General features: G+C 46.3%; 1 protein-coding gene and 1 pseudogene across 7 annotated transcripts in view; one reads left to right on the top strand and one right to left on the bottom strand.

Moving 5' to 3' along the window:
• The window catches only part of LOC122577264, a 272,438-nt gene that overhangs the window by 74,957 nt on the left and 174,255 nt on the right, over positions 1-23,226 (top strand). For 2 of the 7 annotated variants that reach the window (XM_043748459.1, XM_043748464.1), the window contains one exon: positions 20,675-20,741. The exons of the other annotated variants lie outside the window; for them this stretch is intronic. The gene's annotated coding sequence lies outside the window, so the exon portion shown is untranslated. The remainder of the gene's footprint in view (positions 1-20,674; positions 20,742-23,226) is intronic. 7 annotated transcript variants of the gene reach the window in all.
• Positions 7,452-23,226, bottom strand: part of LOC122577349 — a 45,947-nt pseudogene continuing 30,172 nt past the window's right edge.

Here is a 23,226-nt window from a genome sequence, read left to right on the forward strand (position 1 = left end):
GACGCGCGCGTCCATGAATCTAGCTAGGAGGGCGTCTCGCGCGCGCTCTTTCCCCAATTAGTCGTTCGGCTATAATTCGCGTTAATCCGCGAGTCGCGCGGAAATCTCCGCGTTTAAATCACCGTGCGATCAGCCAATTAGTCGTGCTCGGTTGTAGCCGTCGCTCGATTATCAATTACCGTGACCATTCTAACGACCAACAGGGGAGAGGCGGCTTAAGCTCTCTAATTCAATTTTCTGCGAAGCGTCGGGAATCGGCCGACGCGCACGGCTGCGATTGCGGCGTTAGCGAACCGCGTGAACATTCACTGGAAAGATTCCCGCTCGCTTATTATCGGCGCGATCGTAGAGACCTAGCGTTACATGCAAATATCGTGTTTGATCCACGATCAATGCGCTTCGACTTTCTCTAGCGTTCGACCGAGCGCTACAGCGCGGCGCCTCTTGATTAGTCGCGTCTTGCTTAGCCGTTCCGTTGCTGACATTTTCTCCTTCCTTTTTTCATCAATTTTTTTCATAACGCTCGGCTCGTTCGGTCGACTGGATAAATACTCTTGCAACGAGATGTTTATTCAGCCGGTTAAAGCTGCGACGATACGATTATTTTGATCGAGCGGGAAACAATGAATAGCCAGCCGAGGGACGTAGCAGGACGTGCAGCACTACACACTCGCTCAGTGGCATAATATTTAATTAATACTTGTTACATGCCGAAGATCCGGCTGTTCGTGTTTACGCTCGATATCTTGTCATTTTTACACACATTTTCAAATTTTTGCCAATATAATCATGACAGCTGCGTGCATTAGCGTACGCGCGTTAGAGTGCTAATGAAATTTCCAAATGTTTCATACATTTTTTCTACGATGGATGTTGAAATACTTTTGCCAGTCAGTGTATATATATATATATATATATATATATGTCCCATCGATCTGTCGAAGCGAGTTCGGTTTAAGTGCCACTCCGTCACGTAACAAGAAGCATAGCCGCGAATGAATGAGTTTGTAGAATTCGTAAAGCAGGTGGGTGTATTTATTTTATTGTTTCTTTCCCCCCCCCCTGCCCCCGCCATGAAACTGAAATACTCAGCATACCGAATTACTATTTGTCAGATGCAACGTATCGCTGTACCCTGTACGTATAGCCGCCCCTTGGAATTCCTCGGCTGCCGCGATATTCCACGGCGCAAACACGAGCAGACAATTCCAATTGTTCGGCTCGCGTTTGCCGATACAATCTCCCTTGGAACGAATTTTATGCATCGAAATATCGATTGAACAAAATTTTCAGACAATCGCGGAATTATCGAATCGTTCCGCGCCGTCGATCGACAACTTTCTCTGTCTCTGTCCGTCTCTCTGTCTCTCTCTCTGTCTCTCTCTCTCTCCACCTTCTTTTCTTTCTCCGACACGCCTCTTCTAAGTATTTGCGCGCTCCGAACGAGATGCACTTGCGATTCTTCGACACCCTCCGCATACGTGCGCTCGCTCGCGCTCACGCTTGTATTTACGCGCCCTCCTTTTTGCCTGATTTCCATGCTTTTTCGTTCCGTACCCCTTTTACTCACGACCCTGCGTTTCTTCCCCTTTTACCAACTCGTCCATTCGCTACGTGCCTTATTAAAAACATTCTTCAGCCGGGTACATGTTACGCGTGAAGTACTCTCGTCGTTCTACACCGGCATAATTCTCTCGCAGCGTGATTACTTTTCGCTTCTTCGATACCAGTACCACTTGTACGATATTTCACACGGTTACGATTTCATTCTTCCCGTCTTTCTGCACTCCTTCCTTTTCAATTTTTGAAACGTCGAACGTAATAGAGTCACTCGAACGGGAACGGAAATTTTTCTGACGTTTATCTTGAAACTTTTCACTGCATTTGGGTAACGAGGGAGCAGCAACGGATTTACTTACCTATGACTCTTCGATAACAATGTCGGCTTAAGATATGCAGGAACTATTCCGATAATTCCGATGTCCCGATTGCCAACTTTATCGACGAGAAAACTGGCGCACAGGGCCGATCGCGACATCGGCTTTTCCGGTCGTTTCCCGTCCCTGCTCCCTTTCGTTTCCTTAGTTAATTCGGCAGGTCGTTGGTAAAAAAAAAAAGAAAAGAAAAAAACCGGCTTCGACGCTCGGATCGGCAGGAAATCGTTTGAAAATCAAACGGATCTCAGCGAACTTATCAGTAACGTACGTAATACTGCTTGTTCGATTATATCTCTTCTCAATTCGCTTAAATTTCACGGACATTTTATTAATTCCGTGAAATGACACGTTCTTCGGTACATGCCGGGGCAAGATGTTTTCAACCGAACTGAACGTTAATCAATTCGATAATTAAAATATAGATCGAACAATGAATCGATTGTGACTGGAGGGGCGTAAGCTGATTTAGCGTACGGTTCAATTGCGAATAGAGATCATGTAAGTTTATGGTAATAGGAACAAAGTAGAATAAGAAAGTTGTCCAACTGTCGGCTACAGTGATTCGTGACCGACCAGCCAACCGAGATCCGATTCCCAAGTTCCGACCCGGCAAAAGTATCGATCAGTTTCCCTTTACGGAAGAGAGGGAACACTGGCGGATATTGAAAACGTGCCGATACTAGGATCGATCTTACGGGAAAGTGGCCGAGTCGGTAATCTCTGTTTCGACCGTGCGTTACGTTCCTCTCTAATTGATATTAATTCCTGGAAAAGCGAAAGCGTAAAGCTCTCCACGGAGCTGGCTGGCCTCGCTTCTGTTTTCCCTGTGAGCGTATCTTGATTAGCCCGGATGTTTTTCCATTCCGACAATAATCGCTTTTCGCGAAATTAGACCGCGGTACGGATGAAATATTAATTCAAAGTCCGGCGACGGGTTATCGCGGCTGGTTGGCTGGCTGGCTGGTCGGCCGGCCGGCCGGCCGGGGCGTTTCGACGACGCCAATTTTCCCAGTTAATTACTCGGCCTAGGAAAAAGGCGCGACGAACGCCGAGCTAATTAACGAAAGCCAATGAGCGCGAAAATACGAGGAATTTTATTCCTCCTCGCTCCCAGGCACGGCCAGTCGTAGTCCTTCGCCCGCCCGCCCCCCCCGAACCAACGCGCGCATCGAATAAACCTGGACGTCACTTTCGCGTTCGACGAAGCAGCAGCGCGTTAAACCCGCGCTGCCCTGCCGCTGTTTACGAAATAAATAAATATCCTACGTATACGAATACGCAACCACCAAGCCGCGCTTTGCTCGCCGCTGTTCCGCGTCTTGTGCAAATCATCCGCCGACATTTTTACTGTTCAATTCTCTCGCCGGGTGAGATTTTTCAACTGAAATTTTTATTCCGCTACCTGTGAATGAATCAGAAGTGATACGTGGATGCGTTTACCTCGGCAGTAATTAACTCTTCGTATTTAGTTTGATAGAATTGGAACTGTTACATGCCGTTTGACGAGATTCGATTTTTACGTCTATAGATTTATGGAAAATGTGAAAGTGCGAACATTTGCAGAGTACACGCGATATGATAAAAATGAATATAAAACATGGATAACGAAGCGCGCGTTATCGTTGTTATAATCATTTTGACAAAAATAGGAATTTCCATAAACGTAAATAATTGAAGTGGAATACTTGGAAATGTCATATTGTATGGAATGGTCGATCAGGCGAAGGACGCTTTGTTTTCGATCATCGAGCGAGAACGCGTGGCTGCGTTACGAGAGAACCTTCCCGGGCAGGATAAGCGACGTCGGCGTAGAAGGGTGGCACCAGGAGGGGGATGGTAGGGAACCGAAGGTGGAGAGAATGGCCCAAAGCAATCGGAACCCCCCCGTCGAACCGATGTAGTAGATTCACTTACCTATTCGTCCCTTCGTCTGCCTGGCCCGTCGGCCTTCCCAGGTCTCCGAAATCCCTGACGAGTTACGGCGAACTCGCAGTGACGCTCAAATTGATTCCACCGACCGTCCGGAATCGAGTTAACGTTGTTTTACGAGCCTCGGTTTCATTCGCCGCCGATTTCCACGCACTTTGACAGATTAAAACCTGATACTGGCAGTTTGCCTGCCGAATGATTGCTCGTTGTTTAATCATCGCACGAGCGAATGCTTGTTCTCCTCCACTTTAGTAAAATGTAGAAACGAAAATATAAACGAGCGTTCGTTCGCTGTTTAATGATTACTCGTGGAAACGGGAAGCGAACATCCGAATGCTCCGATTTTCTCGAATGTCCGCTCGCGTTTGTCGCGAAGACGTAGAACATTCTTAGGGTAATCGGGATTTTCAAATGTTCATTCGACGAACAAGGACCGCCAAACGGGGAACGAACACTGATCGTTTGACGCTTTCGTTTCTCAATTGGAGTAAAACGGGGAGAAGAAGAAGAAGCTGTCGCTCGTTTGGCCCAACTTCTAAACGCTCTGTCCAACCCTGTAAGGTGATTCGAGACATTCGGTCACCGACCGCGATGTTCCTCCGACTGATCGAAACTAAAGAAGACAACGTTTCGACAGATGAAATTACGACTGAAAATTGAATTTCCAATTATTGGGGAGAAAATAAAGCGGTTCGTTGCGAGTGACCTGGGCAATTCTCTCATCGCGCGTCGTCAACGAGACAGCGAAAGGCGAAAACACGATAAAGACATGGAGGCTCCGTTACCTTCTCGCCCCTCGTCCCGCTGTTTCCGTATTCCGGGCGTGTTTGAAATATTGAAAAATCAAGAAAGAATAGCGGAAAAATCGAGAGAATACGAACGAAAGCCCCGGCGGTTATGGGATCAAGAGAATTTCCGAGAAAACTTGCGCACCACTGACGCAGACACGCGTCAAAAAGGATGATATGTACGGGGATGGAACGCGGCTGAACGAGGAAGGGGCGGCGAATGGAGTCGGTGAAGGCGTTGGAAAACCTAACGTTCGTGGTGCGTCAGTGGCGGGCGTTATGGAGGTTGAAAAGGGTTGATACGAGACAGAGACGTCGAATGGAACGCGAGGGATGCTAAAGCGAGGAGACACGGGACAAGAGGCCGAAAGAGACTGGAACTTTGTTGCGTGCGAGTTTCGAGGTTTAGACGGAGGAGGGAAACCGCAGGATGAAAAATATTTTGTACAAAGTGTCTCGTTGGAAAACTCTTTCGATCGTCGTCGTGTTGTGCGCCCTCTGGTGGATTGTGTTTCTGAACTTTCAAACGACAAGTTGTCCCGTAAGCCAATTCGAAATTCATTTCTCGATCCTCTTCGTTCTTATATGTATACATCCTCGAGTAGATATCAACGTCCATTTATCAATAGAGGAAAAAGGAGAACATTTGCTTTCACGGTAAGAATGACCTGAACGGGGATGATGGCTAAAGGATATGCGTACATCGCATCGGGTATTTGTAGCCCGCGAGGGGTGAGACAAGCAGGATGAAAGGGACAGAAGGGCAACGAGGAAGGAACGAAAAGAAAGCGAGGGATGAGGGAGATAAAAAGCGAAAGAAACGGAGTAACGCGCACGCGAGGAGAGGGGAAGGTGTACGGAACGGTACCGAGAAAGCCAAAGAACAGGGGTGGAATGTGTACGTGTATGTGCGTATGCGCGCGCGAAATGGAGAAGTGCGGGAGGAAGAAGAGGCGAGGGAGAGGAAAGAGAGAAGGAGAGGAGGCGCGAGTGGTATTCGACCCTCTATAGGGAAATATCCATAATGCGCATTTGCAATTTCAATGCCTCGCCGAGCCCCGGCAAGTTGCCGAAGCACAACCACCCTCAAACCTTCGTGCCGATCCGAAGCCTCGCGCTTCCGCACCCGTACCCTCTTGCCTTCTCATTCTCAGCCTCTTCTTCTTCTTCTTCTTCTTCTCCTCCTCCTCCTCCTCCTCCTCCTCCTCCTCAGTCTCCTTCTCCCCCTGACCCTTTTACCTCTCTATCGCCTCCTATGGAACGCTATAACGCCCCGAGCAACCCCTTACGTGCAACGACCCGATCCACCTACTCCGACGTGTATCTGTACGCTTCGCTTTCTTCGCGCGTGCTATTCCCCCGAATATTCTCCGTCGCCTCTGAATTCGCCTGTGAATTCGCACTTTTTCCACGTTCGTTCGCGGTCACCGAGGGGATCCAACTCTCACGACAGCCAGCCGTTTCTCCTCCAGAGAACGTTTGTCTGAAAACGGAGTCGTAGTCGAACATGTCGGGTTCGTGAAACGAGCGATTGTTTAATGGAAGGTTTCGTCGATTCGATGGCAGGTCAAAAGTAAGGGTTGAGATTCGCTTAGCAACCTTGAAAGTGACATTCAAGAAGGGTGGCGACGTTGTATCGACGTTTTATTGGACGGAGAAAGGATAAGAAATTGCGACGAGGGTAGAAAGAGACGAATGAAATTCACCGTGCTTCATATCGCGGTCGTTACTTTTCACTCTGGAATTTATTTTCCTTGGGTTGATTCGTGTCGCGCACGTCCCCGTTGGTTCGCGGAATACCAGAGGGAGGATGAACGGGCGTCGTGGAACAGAAGGGACGGGAGAGATTTAAGTACGTCAGAATCGGGACGGGGGTTGGAGGAAGAGAGAGCAGGAATCGAAGAGGGGCGAGCTAAAACCAGTGCTGCGAGGGATATCGAAGAAGGCAATATTTCAATCGACGTCAGATTTATCGAACTCCGGCCACGCGAAATGGCCAAAGCGCTGAACCGCGATACGTGCCATTTCGCGGACCGTTTTCTGCATCTGGATTTCTTTGCGTCGGTTCGTCTGCCAGGTGGCGTGATGCGACGCAACGAGCAGAGCCCCCTTTACACTGTGAATAATTCGTTGACGCGCCGTTGTTTCGCTCTACTTTCTATGGGATTATTACTTCTTATGGGATTAGTGATCGATGAGAACCGCCGATGGGACGAGTACGCAGCGTGGAACGGTAGACAGAACGGGAACGTTGAATCACCGAGGTGTTCCACTCATCCAACAACTAGCGGAATGAAAGCGGAACGACGTTAGGATATCGCTTATAACTGGGTTTTCATCGCGAAAAACTCAAGTTTGCGTGGCGTTTTGTCGTGACGAGGATTGCGTTTCGAAATACGCAGTTTGGCGCTCGTATTTTCGTGCGAAATACGAGATTCCACATTGTTCGAAAATATTTTTTGGCAAAGAATTCGTTCGATTTGGATTGGATAGTGTTTCGGGGGAAATAGAAATTCTACACCTATTTATATATACAAACTGCAATGTAGATGAAATAGTCCCCTTTCCCACCACGGAAGAGTTAGCTTGGGATATCGATTAACAGACCAGATTGCGCCTGATATTTGCTCCGCGTGTTTTAGATCATTTTTCCATGGAGCAGAGACTAAATATTCGTCGCAGCTGCCGGTTTGCCGATTCCTTGCTAATTGTTTCTGGTTGCGCATCTCGCGACCGCAAGCACGTGCCACTAATTGCCTTTGGTAGCGCAAAGCAACGGTATTTTATGCGGCGCCTGCTAATTCTTCGCATCGCATCGCACGGTCGAGGCTGCTGACTTTTTGACACTAATTACCCCGCGAAACGGAGCAAATCTGGCAGACCTGGCTCTAATTTTTTTTTCCTCTCCTTTGTCTTCTTCTAGCTCTTCTCTTCTTCGAGCTTCCCTATATCGCGATCCTCTTCTTTAGTTCGGAGGATCCAACTTCGCTTGAACTTTATTTTCTCGCAGTAATTTTCGGTGATGCGTGTATAGACAAGCCGGTACACACGAAAATTGACCAGCTCGAAACGGGCTTGTAGCTAAAAAACTGTACACGTTTGAGGTTTGTTTCGTCGCGATGTTTGAGCTCCATCGTTCTTCGATTTTTACTTGCGCCACTTCCTCCGTTCCTTCGCGTTTTTGCAGCTGGGTGATTTATAATTCGGGGCAAGAACTCTGGAAAGTAAAATATCGTGAAATAATTAAGCGTGAAAGTTTGAAAATTGGATGGAAACAAAAAGTTTCCGTATCGGACGATTTTACGACATAAGTGAATTTTAGATCGGCTCTCGTAGCCGAGGAAAGAAGTTAGCAATAAGTTTGTTCGTTCACGGCGGGGCAAGATGTCGTGGCCATTAATAACGAAAGTCGTTGCCGAAGTTTACATTCTAAGCTTGGCCCGTTATAGAGTGGTCTTAGTAATCGTTACGCGCAACTGATAATGGAAGGATTATTAATTGCTTCTGTCCACGGACCTGCCGACGTTTAAGCTTACCATATGGCACTGATTAATTACTGTGACCGGTATCGAACCAGCTCACATTCTTCGTGTACTTTGCAGGCTACGATTAAGTTTGCCTTGCCAATACTATGGTGCTAATTGCACGTCTTCGCGATCGCATTCGTAATTCTCCTTTCATCTGTCGTTGCGTTTCACCTATCGTTCATGCGATTTGCATTGTGGCAGTCAAAGTGATATACGTGACGAATGTGTTGACGTTAGCCAGGAAAAAATAGAAAAAGGTCCAACGATATCTTTAATTTTCCTTAGGGGTAATTAATTCATCGTCCTACCAAAACACGAGAAACGCTATTTTTAGAGTGCACGAGCGAAGCAACGGTTATTAAAGCAGAGTTAATTCGCGAGTTTATCAGTGATTTAGACGGCTGAATCATAATTAGAGACGATCCTATGAAACGTAACCTTTCCGCACCGCAGCGGTGTTCCGTCCCGACTTTTTGAGGGATTACCAGGCTTTGGCTGGGCGACACGACGAAGAGAAAGTCCCTGAATCTCCGTTACGTTTCATTATTTTCATTAATTTAATATCCGACGAAAGTCTGCACGTGGCTGCACGTGGTCCCCAGCCATGGGAGCGAAAGCACGAGGCCGCAGGGGACATCTGACTTGTTAATTTTTCCCGCATAAATTTCAACCGGTTTGCAAGCTTTTAATTGATTCGACCGAGCCCTCGACCACGGCCACCGCCGGCAAGACGTTCGTCGTCCGCCTTGGCCATCTAAACGTTAATCGTTTCCCTCTTGCCCGAGCTCGTTTCATCCAGTCATCGTGATCAAATGATTATTCTTGACGAGAATTTTGCTCTACAATATATATGGAACTCCTTCTCAGAGTTTTCGGTGTCAAGGTTCATAACGTGCAAACGGATCTTTCATCGTTTATTACGAGTTTAGTCGACTCTTCCTTCGATAATGGAAACTTGATAAAAACATGGTTATGTCGAGAGCGTAGCATCCTGGCGATGTTTCTATTCCTATCTTTCAAGTAGGAATTCTTTGTAGGATCTATTTTTAAGATCATTCGATCATTTTCGTGTCAAAGTTTAAAAACCGCGATCCTTTAAAGGAAGGAAGAGAACCGGTTCGATGGAACTATCAATTACTCACAGTCCCACGGAAGCAAGAGACGATTTTCGATTTCAATTCCGGATTACCCGCCGGTTTGCGGAATTCTCGCAGTCGAAATGAAGAACTGGGTGGCGGCGCTCGTGTGTAAGCTTCGTTAGTGCAATCACAAACTTTAATCCGACTGATTTCGACCAGCACTGCGCGCAACCGACCTCTTTCCTCCTTTTTCCTTTTTCTTTTTCTCTCCTTTCTCCACCGATGGCATTTCTTCGACGACCGCCCGAGGGTGGAGCACGGTGCCAGAAGAACTCTTCAGACTGTGCCAGAGTACACGGAGAGGGTCCAGGTCGCCTAATTAGACGCGGTGCCCGGTGCTAAGAGGGTGAAACGAATGGTAGCTGAGGGGAGAAACAAGAAAACGAAGAAGAGACCTGAAATGTGAACGTGCAAGCCGACGGTGCACACGAAGCAATGCCACGCGCCTTTCTTTCGTTCCGCTGAACTTTCGAACTGTCTCTGACAGCTGGAAAAAGCGCGGGGTTACCAGGGAACCGCGGCAAACGCGACTGCTCCCTCTTCTTCCTTTTTTCCTTTCGTTGATGACGTCTGTCGCATCCGACCCTCTCGTAGACACCTTCAGAACCGCAGACCGTTTTCGTGCGTTTGTGCGGAAACCCCACCTTTATCCTGAGTTCGCCTCGCCTCGACCCTGCCGCGCGTTTTCATGCGCAAAAATAGAACTTTATTCGGTTCCTTGTACTCGCCCCCGCTCGCCTTCTTCGCCAGGATGAAGATGCCTGTTTGTTCATGGCCACGCGTCGATGGCTACCGTCTCGCGCGTAAATTCAGTCTTCTGATCCGGTTCTGCGACGCGTGATACGTTTGTCAAGCGTTTCAAAAAGTACCTAATATAACAATTTTTAACGAAGATGCGCTACGTGGCGAAGGTTTTGTGATCGGGGACAAATATTTTTCTTGCATTTATTTCACTGCCAATCTGACGCAACGATTTACAGTACATTCAACCTTTTGAAACATTCAATTAAAAACGCCAATTAAAAAGGGACATTGAAAATGTCCTCTTAGAAAATGAAAAGCTCACAATGGCCGAAACAACAATAGCCGTCCGGTGTAGATGCCGTAATATATTTTTTGCTTTCCGCAGAATTTTACTGATTACTTGATGCGCGCCATGACACGGACAAAGTCGAAAATCGCATATCCGATGCGTGGTCGTCGTTCATTCTCTAAAATCTAGTGCAAGGTCGCGTCGATTGGGCCATTATTTCCAAGAAATCGTCACAGAGCAACGAGTACATACATTATACTCAACATATTCCTTTTTAATTTATACAACAATTGCAATATCGATTTCTCGTCGGTTAAATATCACTACTCGTTAGCGATGGAAAGTGAGGTGTCGAACTCTCTGGCAGTCGCTAATGAAAAGAAATTGCCCATTACTTGCGCCGCTCTCCACTCGCGCCTACGTTAGTCATGGTGGCAGAACGACGGGACAAGATGAAGGATACCGGCACGGCAGGATGATGTAAATTTGTGCGTTACGGCAGCATCGAAGTTACCAAAGGGAATGGGTAATGAAAACGAATTACCCTCTTTCCTACCTTTCCTTCGTCCCCAACTTCAGCTGCTCCTCCTTTCTCGAGTTCCGTTGATGCCGCCGGACAGGTGGCAGACTTTAAGGAAAAACGATTCGAACCATTCCTTTGGGAAAACGGCATTTCACTAACCACGAAATGTACAGCTGTTCTCATTGTTGTCCCTACTATGTGTTCAAAATTGTACACCTTACTACAGTATCGCCAGATAATGTGTCACGATAGAATAGACACGCATACACGCAGCTACCAGTGGCTTGTGAAAGTATCATACGCAAATACTTACCACAGCAAGTGTTGCACAAAGTATGTTGAAAATTCATTAACGCTATAACGAGACATGGACTGTCATGACTAGATATATTAACGAAATTTGAAACAGTTCTGGAAATGTATATAGAAATAGTAAGAAATTGGTACGAGGCCATGTTAAACACGTTGTAATAAGATTTGAAGACGATCTCACTGAATGTTCAGGCTTATTATTATTATTTATTTAATCCGTGCCTCTCGCCTTTGGACGAACTTTCAGTTTTCTTTACAACCCTTTATTGCACTAATCACATTCTTACCTCTAATCTAAAACTAATGCATCTATTTCAATTTATGCCTACGAATTATTGCAACTTAAGCCTACACACTATTGCCACTTTGGTCTTTTTGCCTCCTTGCTGTGCTACCTTCCTGTCATTCCACCCCTTCTTGTATTGCCTTTACCCTTCTTTTCTCTATTATCGCTCTCAGGTCCATTAGTCCTTCCCCAGTCCCATTCAATATTTTTTCCATTTCCTTTGCTCCTCCTGTTATTTCGCATTCTTCTAGTACATGTCTCAGGTCCTCTCCTTCCCATCCACATAATCTGCACCTTCTTTCTTCCTCCTCTTTCCAACGTTCTTTCGCTTTGGTCTCGTTTCCACACCTGAATCTGGCTATGATTTTTCTGTTCTTCCACTTCATCCTCCCTTCCAAGTACTTTGGCGTCTCATCTTTGGTTATGTTCCTGTAGTACCTGTTGTATTTGGATTCTCTTATCCTTTTCCTCCTCTCTTCTGTTTCTCTCTTCCTTCTTTCTTCTACAATTTGGTCTCCAGTCCAACTTATTTGCTCCTCCCCTGCTTCCCTCTGTGTCTCTCCGTTTCTCACCTCTTCTAGTTCCTTCTTTCTCTTTCTTGCTCTTTTCCCTTCCTGTCCATTTCCCCAGTTTCTCTCTCTCTCTCTGCTTTATACACTCTTTTACCAGCTCCTTTTCCGATTCTAGAGTTCTTTCCTCGTACCTTGCTGCTCTTTTTAACGCTTTTACCTTGATTTCCTCTATCTTGCACTCTTCTGTCAGTATGTAGTTTGGTGTTGTCCTGTCTAAACCCAAGATCCATTCTACGTACCCTCTTTTTACCCTATCCAGCGTTCAGGCTTATTAATATAATAGATATATGGACTACTTAAATACTACAGTGAAATATGAAATATATACTCCAAGTACCAAGTATCCTGTAATCTCTATGTACCAATATAATCATGATAGTCCGATTTCATGTACAGTGCTAACAAAGTTTCAAAATGTTTCTTGTAACAGAGGTAACTTACTCGTAAAAGGTACAAATACTTTCCTGAACTTGTACGGATGATGGCACAAGATATGCCACAATAAGTGTTAAGATTAACGTAGAAGCATAGTATAAAATCTAATGTATATTTCGTGGATATCGTGAGTCGTTAAAATCGTCTGGCGAAAAAACGGTAAGATAACGACGACCCTCGTTTGACGCGTTGAACACCTTGCCGAGCGGTAAAATCGTCCGACTACGCGATTCCCTAATTGTCTTGCTCGGCGTGTAAGCCCTCGGGAAGCGAAAACACGACGAAGCTCCTCGACGAGTTGGTGTGTACCGGTGTGTCTACCTGAGCACCGAAAGACCCTCGTGTCTCGCTTCATCCGAGTGTGGTTACGTTCGGGGTAAAAATGGGGGTGAGCCGTGGAAGAAGAACGATTCGTTTTCATTAGCGGAGCCACGGAGCAAGTTTCAGTCAGCTTCGGTCGTGGGGAGAACGGCTGTGAAAATGAAGGGTTGACTCGGTCCACGAGAGAATTCCACTTGGCGAGAAAGCACGAGCAAAAGCAGCCGTGAGCTGCGGATATCGACGGAGTTCCGGCGAGGATCGCGTCTCCTAGGATGTTGAGCTTCGAGCCAGGCCGAGGGATGGTTTTAGCCCCGTGGATTACCGCGTCGACCAGTGGATTTCATATTTTCAGTTATTCGCGAATCGATCTCGCGAAGACTCGCTGCATCGCTCGCTAAGGGATGTTTGCTACGTGCACAGGCCCCGAAAAACGTCACCCCCTTAATTGGAATTTAATAGCGGCAGTTATAAAATTAAGCCGCGTCGCTTCGGAAAATTAATGAAATATTTTCCGGAATATCTTGCCATTGTGACGTCGTGGCATGTACGTGCGCAAAATTCAGTATGGTAACGTTGATAGAGTTACCAATACGACGACTGTCGCTGTGTAACGTTCGAGCAATTCGCATAATTGTATAAATATTGACCGAAGCAGAAATCATCGAGGCATGCCGCCGCGATTCGAAGTGGGTCATTTACGTTTGAATTATTTAAATTCTATTTGCTTTTTGACCGATCGTAAATGCTTCGCATACACTTGAATATATTATTGTGTAACTTATTTCTACGATTTGTGTGTCCTGTGTGTGTGTGTTGCCTGAACTGAAATTCCTTTGAACTTGAGTACATAAACCCCGAGAGATTTTGTCTAAATAATTTATTTTTCCAATGTTGAAAATTAATTACGGTAATGTTAGATATTATTAGTTAATTTATTAATTCGACAGTTTTGTAAACATTTTCAAACGTTCAACCTTCAAAATTCAAATTTTCAAGTTTCCAGCTGTAGCTTTAGAAATCTGTAAACCGATTTCATTGTCTATTAGAGCGAGTATTAATTAAAAAGAGCCGAATCTACAATTATCGCTTGATACTTCGAATCTTGTTGTACATCGATAGACGAGTATCACGCGCCACGTATAAATATTAATAAAGTCGGTAAAGTTCACCTTGAAAGCCACTGGTATGCGCGGTGGTAGCTGCAGTTTAGACGTACTTCTGCCAGTCATACAGTCCGACCGTTACCTAGAGGCGGACCGGAGGTCGAGGGTTGCTAGTCACGGGGGTGTAAGTGCTGTTTCGTGTACGGCCGGCTCCGCCACCCGCTTTCGATCCCATGCTCCCTTCGTCTCGTTCTCTCTCGTTCTCTTGCTTGCTCATTTACTCTGTCTCTCTGGGGAGAGACAGGAGTAAAACGCCCACGCGTACTCCCTTCAACCGTCAGTTCCACGGGCTGGATGCGTACCAGAATTAGTTCGCTGGAAAGGACGGCTTCCTTCTTAAAGTACTATACGAACAGGCGTGTTTCTTTTTCCCTCACTTTTATTTCCTGGCAAATTTCGTGAATTTTTATTGATAGCGCAACCTTGCAACCATCACGTCGCTGCGCCAACCGATCGGGACACTCTTTGTAGTAAGCCAGTAATTTTTGTCGCGTTTGCTTTATTCACGCTGAAATGTCCGGCGCTGATATTCAACCTGGTGCAACGTGATGGATATACTGGCCAGTTTTCAACGTACAGAGAATAAATAACATTGTATAACGCGAATCTCTGTAAATCAAATAATATATCATGTCATTCTTGAAATCATGATAACGACAATTTTCTCGGCCCGTCAGAAACTTTTACGTTGAACACTAGCTCGACTAAAACTTGCACCGCGCACCATCTTGCAACGAAGTCATTAGATCAGTTGAGTGATCTTAACCCTAGTTACCCAAATATCCATTTCGATACGCGTTTTAACAGCTTTTTCTTCTAACGTGCCGCTCTGAATTCGCGCTCTTTGGATATCTTTTATGCCGAAATTTATATTTCAAGCATCAAACTTACTCGTGCAATTCTTAGATAGGTGTAACATTCTGGTTAACTAGATAAGACTCCAACAATCACGTATCAACGGTATCCGACGACAGATATCGAGATAAAAGTTGTACCATATTCGTCAGAGAAGATTTCTCGCTCTCGATCCTGTCAGCGAAATTCCGGTCAAAATTAATTGCAAAGCACGTGTCTATCAAAACAAACCATAAAGCAGCATTGGTTGTGCTCCTCGAGCTGTAAAACGCAGGTCGAACAACCGATTCGCTTTCATAAAGAAACCTGGGGCGGAGCGAGGAACGCGAACGTAATCCCAGCTCGGAGGGGAGTAACTTTCGAGGCTGGCCAGCTTCTGTAAATGGCAGTAAACCAGGGAATCGGTTCGTAGTGGAGTTAATAACAGGTTACGGTGGTCAGAGCAATTCTACGTAAGAGGGCGAGAGCGTGGTCATGGCGAACGGTGAACATGCTGCTGCAGTCCGAACTCGAAGACGAGAGACTCGGTACGGCCGGTGAATCGGTGCCGCTCTACCGGGTGTTCATCCTGGATAAGTTTCTCGGCAGCCATCGATATCCAAAGTTCAAGGGACATGACCCCCCACCCCCTCCCCCTCTCCCTTGATATCTGGAACGTGATAAACTTGATAGTATCTGTCGGGGAAAGCGAGACGACAGCTTGCCGTTGTTGATGACAGACATAATTAATGTAGGGACACGCTATGATGTTGCGAAGTCAGTTCGAGCTTACCTGATGCCGCTCATTCCTTCTTTCCATCGCTGGAATGCTGTTATTGTAAATAGAACTCCATGCATTGGAACGGAATTTTGGCTAACGCCCGATTAAATGAACCGGAGACTAAATCCAGTTATCTAACGTGATCTAATGATAAACGTGAACATGGTGTCGTCGTCGGGCAATCTGTTCGTGAACTCATTTACATCAAAAGAGTTGCTTGCTACGAACGCAAGCGAACATTCTATTCAAAGAGAGAGAGAGAGAGAGTAGCCTAGGTATTTGGAATGTTCAGTAATTATAGCCACTTTGGTTTTCTATCGGGTTCCTGACGAATATGATTTGTGTTTCGATGATACGATGTGAGAGAACGAGCATTCGCTCGCTCGATCTAAACACACACCTTTATATAAAGTCATCGGTAAGTATCGGTATTGTATGGGCCATTTGCCCTCAAATGGGCTCAGATAAATGCAATTCTACTACTGGTGTATATACTACAAGTGAATATATACAGCAATTCCAACCACCAGATTTCAATTTTTAACGGAATATGAGTGAGAAGATACAAATCTTGCCACTCTATTGTCAATTGTCAATGTATTGTGACGCAGAATAATACAAATTAGCGTTAAACAAAATTCTTCTTCTTCAAAAGCGGATTTTTTTATTCGATCTATCTTGATGCATTTAGTCAATTAGGACACAACTTTTCGCCCGTTATCTGCACACCGATGGCCCGGAAACTGTCCGGTTAGTGTATCACTGTTTGTCCACGATATTGTATGTTCTATGTAACAATGTTCTACGTTGGTTTACATATCTGTTATAACCTCTACTGCTCTAATTTGCAACTCAGTTGACCTCTGTCCAGGTACCAGAACTACTCGAATAAAGTGGTATCGATTGTGCAGTGTTGGAAATGACGGGGCAAGTTTCATCTCGATTATATGTACGTCTTTTGGAAAAATGAATCTTAATTTATATCTTAAAATCGATGTTAAGCTATAACAAATGGATCTTATCTACATTGAGAGAAATTTGTTGAACGTTTCGAGCTCGTGTTCCAGCATATTTCCCCGTTTCTGTTAAACAGTAATTACATTTTATTTCCACGGCGAAGATCATCGGCGAGAATTATTTCTCGACCCGGTTGTTAATCGAATCTCAAAGTCGGGCTCGATAGCCGGTCGAAAGATCGTTTATTCTCGAAACGAGCGAAATTAAATAAACACGTGGAGGAGTGTAAACGAAGAATTTCCAATCGGAGTTCCAGATGAGAAACGAGTTTTCTATTCGACCTTTCCTTCGGCGACCGCGTCCCGAAATTACGTACCTCGCAAATGAATCCTCGTTCTATCGACAGCGAAATTTTCTCCTCGACTATATCGGGGGCAGATCTGTTTTATTTCCCTTCGTCGATTTTCCCCTCTGTTGTTACTCCTTTTTTCCTTCGTTTCAACGGGCACACGACTTCGTGGCTTCGTGGAGTCCGGTCCGCAGAAGGAAAGGGAATTTCTTCAATGTCGAGGCGGAGGAACGAGGGATGAAACGGAGGTGAACGATCGCCGAAGGTTTAAACAGAAGTTAAATCGCCTAATTACAGGTTAAAAATTTAATCAACGAATGCGTTTAATACGTTACAGTTTCCCGGGGCGCGCATTAAAACGTGATTGAAGCTTTTTAATTATGGAGCAACAACCTTTTGGCTCGTTTGTCGAATAAACCCATGTTCAATGCTGTCTGTGCCTTGGGCTCGTTTAATTGAACGTCACGCGGCTTTTATGCGCGTCTATCGGCCGCAACTTTGGCACCAAATTTTTAACGAGTCGTATGCAGCAAACTCATTAAACTTCTTTCGAATGATGTTCCCTTTATGAATTCTCGATTTTGCCTGGTTATGCAACGCCGCGCTGATTATAATATAATCGTTCCGTGAATGAGGCGTTACCTTCCGGGAACAAACGCCGGACGTATAATTTATTTAATTTGAATATCGATAGGTATAGGATAATTCGTAAAATTTCTATGCCACGTCATCGTCCCCCCTTATCCACTTTTATTCGATACCCTAACTTTCTTGAGACTATATAACGTGGTGTACACACGATCATCGAATGAATTGCACAGAAGATACGGTATTCGTCTGAAATTCTAATCCCAGCCAGTGGTGCGTGTATCTGAGATCGAGTGGTTTGGAGATCCCTCGGGGCACCTTCGAACGACTGTGTATCGCATTTGTTCGTCGTTTCTCCGACTTCCTTCTCGGTCTTTCGTCGTCTTCGTCGTCGTCTTCGTCGTCGTCGTCGTCGTCGTCGTCGAAGGCGGTCGATGGAGGCTCATGAAAAATTTCCAATCGCCGAGAGCCGCTCGCCTTATTAATGATCCGCCATCGTAACGGGGTCACCGGTCGATCACAATGAACTGCCGCTTTTCACCGAGACTCGGCGATTCTACGAGGGTTAGACGTCCATTCTTCGTGAAGCTATCGCAACGACGACGGCGACGAAAGAAAAAGGAATTGGTGGCGAGAACCGCTAAGAAAGCTCTTAATCCTGACTCATTAGTCCGGTCGACGACGATCGAGTAGACATCGATCAGAAGGTTTAAGTCGCAGCCGGTTAAAAGGCTGGCAGTGGCAAGCAACGGTGTGGAACGGGGCACAGCCGGCAGATTAGGTTGGGTTCGGTGATAAGTGATCGCGGTTCCCGGACTGAAACTCTAATTAATACCTCGACGCTTCGTTTGAGCCGGTGACTTACGGGGCTGTCGGCCGGGCGCAGAATTACGCTGAAACTGCCGGCACAGCGGCGTTGTCCTTCAGGGGCGGTACGACCATTTGTTATCGAGGGGGACTCGAAACAGAGAGCGGCCGATCGTCGACCACCAACCGCTTTACACCACCTGAAATCGTTGTTCTCGACGTTCTCCGCCGCGGATGCGATGCAATCGCTATCCTCTCGATACTCAATGCCTTTACGTTCGATTTAACGAGCCACGATACCTCGTCACCGACGATGAAGCCCGGTATCGAACCTCGAATTGATTTTAGTTGTTCTTCAACTTTCAATCAGCGTCTTTGTTGCTCAATACGGAATACGAAGGAACGGGACGGGCAGCAATAACTGATAACTTTGTGAATACTTTGGGCTGCTTTGCCACGAATCGATGAAAAATATGATTAATGGGTCCTCTCGGAAAGAATAATTCTTTTTCTTTTCTTTTTTCTTTTTTTTTTTGAAACGTGTCTTGATCCAAGTTGAACTGATCGACGGCTTCCTAATAAGAATGGAGGAATTGTGAAAACGCATGTTTCGGAGATAATCTCGTTAGTTACGTGCTATGGTCGTTTCAAAAAATGCTCTTCTCTATAAGGTTCCAACGTGGACAGAAACGATTTATCTCTCTGGGAGTCCATGAAACGTAAGCGAGGCGTCACGGTCGAAAGTACTCTTGAATTCAGGTTTCTTTTCACGATTCGTCACGAATCGACGCCGATGGAGTAGGCGAGCCGCCGTCGCTTCGAAAAGGGCGTTCCTTCTTCTCACTTGGTTTTGCAGCCTGGTCTTAACCAATCTATCGCCCGCTCGGTATTATGCGCTTTAGTGTATCGTCGCGACACTGTGTCTATGACTCGGTCTCGCAAACGAGCGAAAATCCCAGGCGAAAGGAAAAGTTTTTCTAGAATGGCCGTTTTGATCGGCCAGCCAAGGTGAATCTGCGATATTCGTTAATTCGAATTATCCACTGATTATCCATCCTCCTGTCACATCGCCGTCATTAGAGCTGCAAATCGGAAAATTTCTATGTCCTCGATAGACTGTACTTGGACGTTTCGCTACTTCTTACTTTTCACTAACACGGTAAAATTGAAATGACCGAGGAAACGCGTATCTGTCTCGAATTTGAAATGCACGAGCGCAAGATATTTTCGAGAGTAATTGCAAGAAGGAATAATCAGACTTGGCGTAACGTTAGGGGCGAGTTTCCAAGGAGCAGGGCAAAAATAAGGCGAACATCAACCCGTAGCTTCGGCTGCAGACAAATTCCAGCTGACATAGTGTCCGTATGGTAGTATATAGTAGACTATAGAGTTACGTCATGGGGCAGGAAGCACACTCTATAAATGACCCAGGGAAAAAATATCGAGCAGAAGAAAGTAAAGGAGCGGTCAAGAGTGAACGGCGAAGACGAAGAGGGAGATAGGCTGGGTCACGCGTTTCCTGAGCCACCAGCCATCTGACGACGAAGTGCAATGTGACGAAGTGCATTTTACAAAGGTACGCGGTCACCCTTCCGTCGTTTCCCTCGCTTCTTATCTCTTCGTCGTTCCACTTCCACCCACGCTTTTTCGCCGAAGACAATTTGTCCGCCGATATTCGCGATACTCGAGTTGAAGGAAACGCTGCCTGCGGAGGACGAGAGGAAGTGAAGGGAGTGTAAACTCGCGAGTCCTGGAACAAGATGCTTTTGGTGACACGAAACGAACAGAAAAGTGATAAAAATGGTAAAGGACGGTTCGAGAGAATAGGTAGACAAATTGTCGATGACTAATTTCTATCGAAGGAGAATAGAGGGAAAAGATAGAAATCCAATTAAATCTATGAATGGAACGAAGGGGGACGCGCGGGTAAGATTTCCAAAGAAGCTCGGTCAAAGTTCCATGACCCTTTTCTTCTTCTTTCTCCTCTCGCCGACCATTCTCTTTTACTATGTCGCGTCATTCCTGCTACGTTCGTCTCAGTCGGTTTCGTAGCTGGCCTCCGCTTTTCTTCGATTTTTCTCTGCTCTTTGTAAAGCAGAAAACTTTCGCTCGATTGGACGGACAATCAACGACGATATACCGCGTCTCGCTAACTTTTATAAATAACTTATGGCCATTGAAAAGGATAAACAGCGAGTGGGTGGGGTAGAGCGAAAAATAGAACGAGAAGAACCGGCTGTTTTAACAGGGTAAAAGAATAAATTGATTTTTACGATAATTCGCCCTCTCGACTGAACGAAAATCATAAATAAAACATGGGAAATTGTAAAAGCTTAACTCGACGATTTTCCGTAACAGAAAATAAATAACAATTTCTCCTTCTTTGTGTTTAGGTAAGTCTGTGACGGAACAGAAAACCTTGTTTCCCTCGAAGCTGGCCAATATCATCTCTGTAGAAACGTGAGTAATATTTTAGTAGAAAAATTCGCGATATTGGTAATAAGTACGATCGATCAGACAGACGGTCTGCACGATCGTTTATCGCCTCCCAACTACATACTCTATCTCGGCTTTATTAGATTACGGTCAACCCACGATTCACCCCAAACCGCAATTGGAATATTTCATACACGTGCAGACAACAGGCTGGATATGTCGTTTTCTTTCGCGCGCGAATGACTATTCCCCACTTATTCCCTGAAAGCTGACCGATCTCGAGGAGAGGGTGGGAAAGGAACGAGCAGCCCTCGGCATAGGTTTTGCCGTCAGGTTAGGTTCCTTGGGTGCAGCAAGGTCGGTTTCCAACCCTTACCGCCTTGAAACCCGAGGGGTTAGAGATGGCGGTTAGATGCGGCCAGCCGATTAAGACGTCGATAAATAATATTAATTGTCGGCCAACTCCCGTGCCAAAAGCACCGTCTCTCCCCCACGGGGAGACGCGGTCGAGAGCCGGTCGAAGGGTGGGATGCGTTGCGTTTAATCAATACCCACGTAATGCTGCTGCGGATGGATGATGGCGATGCTAGAGTGCGGGAAAGACGGTGTTGATGGAAGTAGAGCGTCTGTGTCGATGGCGGTTGCGGCGGTAACGGCGGTGCTGATAGTAGTAGTAGTAGTAGTGGTGGTGGTGGTGGTGGTGGTGGTGGTGGTGGTGTTGGTGGTGGCGGCGGCGACGGTGGTACCGATGCTGTTGCTGTAAGTTTATTACGTAAGCCGGGGCCTCCTCGACGCGCTGAACGCAACCTCGAGTTGTGTAATTAAAATTAATAATTCCGCGGCCTCGATGCAGCCTTGTCAGACGAGTCTATTTGCCGTGTTGCTTGCTCGCTTGCTCGCTTGCTCGCTCCGCGCCTCGCCTCGCCTCGCCTCGCCTCGCCTCGCTCTTCGCGTCTTCCGCACCTTCTTCTTAATGCTCCCCGATACCGATTCCACCTCCGGTTTCTCGCATGCTCGTCGCGCTGCTCGACAATGGTGCTCGTAATCGCGCGAAAGTGCCTCGCTCGTCGAACGTTCCATGCCCGAGGAACTTTCCTACTCGCACATCGTAGAAAGCTGAGCACGTCTGTCGCTTGGAAAATTTCTACTCCACTGACATGTATTTTTTACGTTGGAAACTTTCGTTTCGTTGAAGGCCAGGTTCGGGAAGGCGCGCGCGGTTGCCCTGTCAAGGCGCGAATAAAAAATTCACGCTCGCCTCTTTGGTTCATTCCACGTGTGTTTTCTTAACGAGACGTCTGACACGACGTTTCCGGCGCGAAGTTCGTGTCGTAACACCGTAGATCTTTCGGGCGACGTTAACCGATCGATTTTACATTAAACCCTTGATATATTTAGTTTTGCCTATTTCCTAAACAATTTCCAGTCTCCGCATCCTGCGCGTCTTATCTACTGCCTCTGAATCTATTTTTCTCATTCATTGTAAATTAGTAACCGTTCGCCGCATCGAGCTTCCACGGATAGTTTTAACTTGGGAAAGCTCGCGAATTCGCTTGGCGGCGTAGTTGGTCTACTATTCTCGTCACAGAGTCGTCAACCGACTACATCCCCAGGATACGCACACGCGAGTCACGTTTTCGGAACTGAAGGATCGCCGCGCCATAGAGACGGTATAGGTACTCGAGACGAACACTCGACCCACGCAGGTGCTTGGTGCGAGCGTTCGCACACTCGAAAGCACTCGCGCGAATGCTTCTCATTTTTCAGCGCCGTCACAGTGCCGTCGCCGCCGCGGTAATCGCCGCCAACCATAGCGACAATGAGCGCTCTAATGCAGTAACGATTACCCCGAGGGCCGGGGGTTAGATTTTAAGGTGTGCGTGTCGAGTACAGCGCCGTCAGCCGACGAGTACTCGAGCCATATGCGCGTGCTATCACGACCACCGTAATTTCTTTTGGTCGTTGCGAATATTTCCCAAGCCGTTCCGTTCGTTGTTTGCTTCGATGGAAACGTTTTCGTGGCAATCTTGGCCAGTTGCCATGAATTTCCACAAAACGTATATATATATATGTCGGAGATGAAAGAACACCGGAGCCTGTCTTCGGAACTTGGGCAGAATCCCGTAATATCGTAATCCGGATTTTACCACAGCCATAATTAAACAATTGTCATTCAATTCGATTGTGTTTATTCGAGATTTGTAACAGTGAGCTTGGGCTCGAGGCGACAGTCAGTTGCCAAGGTAGCCGCGGTCAAGGGATAAACGTTTACCTAAACAAAGGCATAGAGTAACCGTATAGCTCTCCTTGAAAAAATACAGCAGCGGCACGCGGCAGTAAACACTCCAACGGATTCTGTCCCGTGGCTTGCTACACAAAGACCGCATCCTTCGAACAAGATGATTACCAGATGTCGATGCATCTCCACAGTACATATTCAGCTAGCCTAAGGACCCGCTATAAATCTTAGAATTTATTCAGCTGAGGTTCGTCAAACTGACAAACAGTC

Source organism: Bombus pyrosoma, linkage group LG18 (genome assembly GCF_014825855.1).
Source record: "Bombus pyrosoma isolate SC7728 linkage group LG18, ASM1482585v1, whole genome shotgun sequence".
Classification (NCBI taxonomy): Eukaryota; Metazoa; Arthropoda; class Insecta; order Hymenoptera; family Apidae; genus Bombus; species Bombus pyrosoma.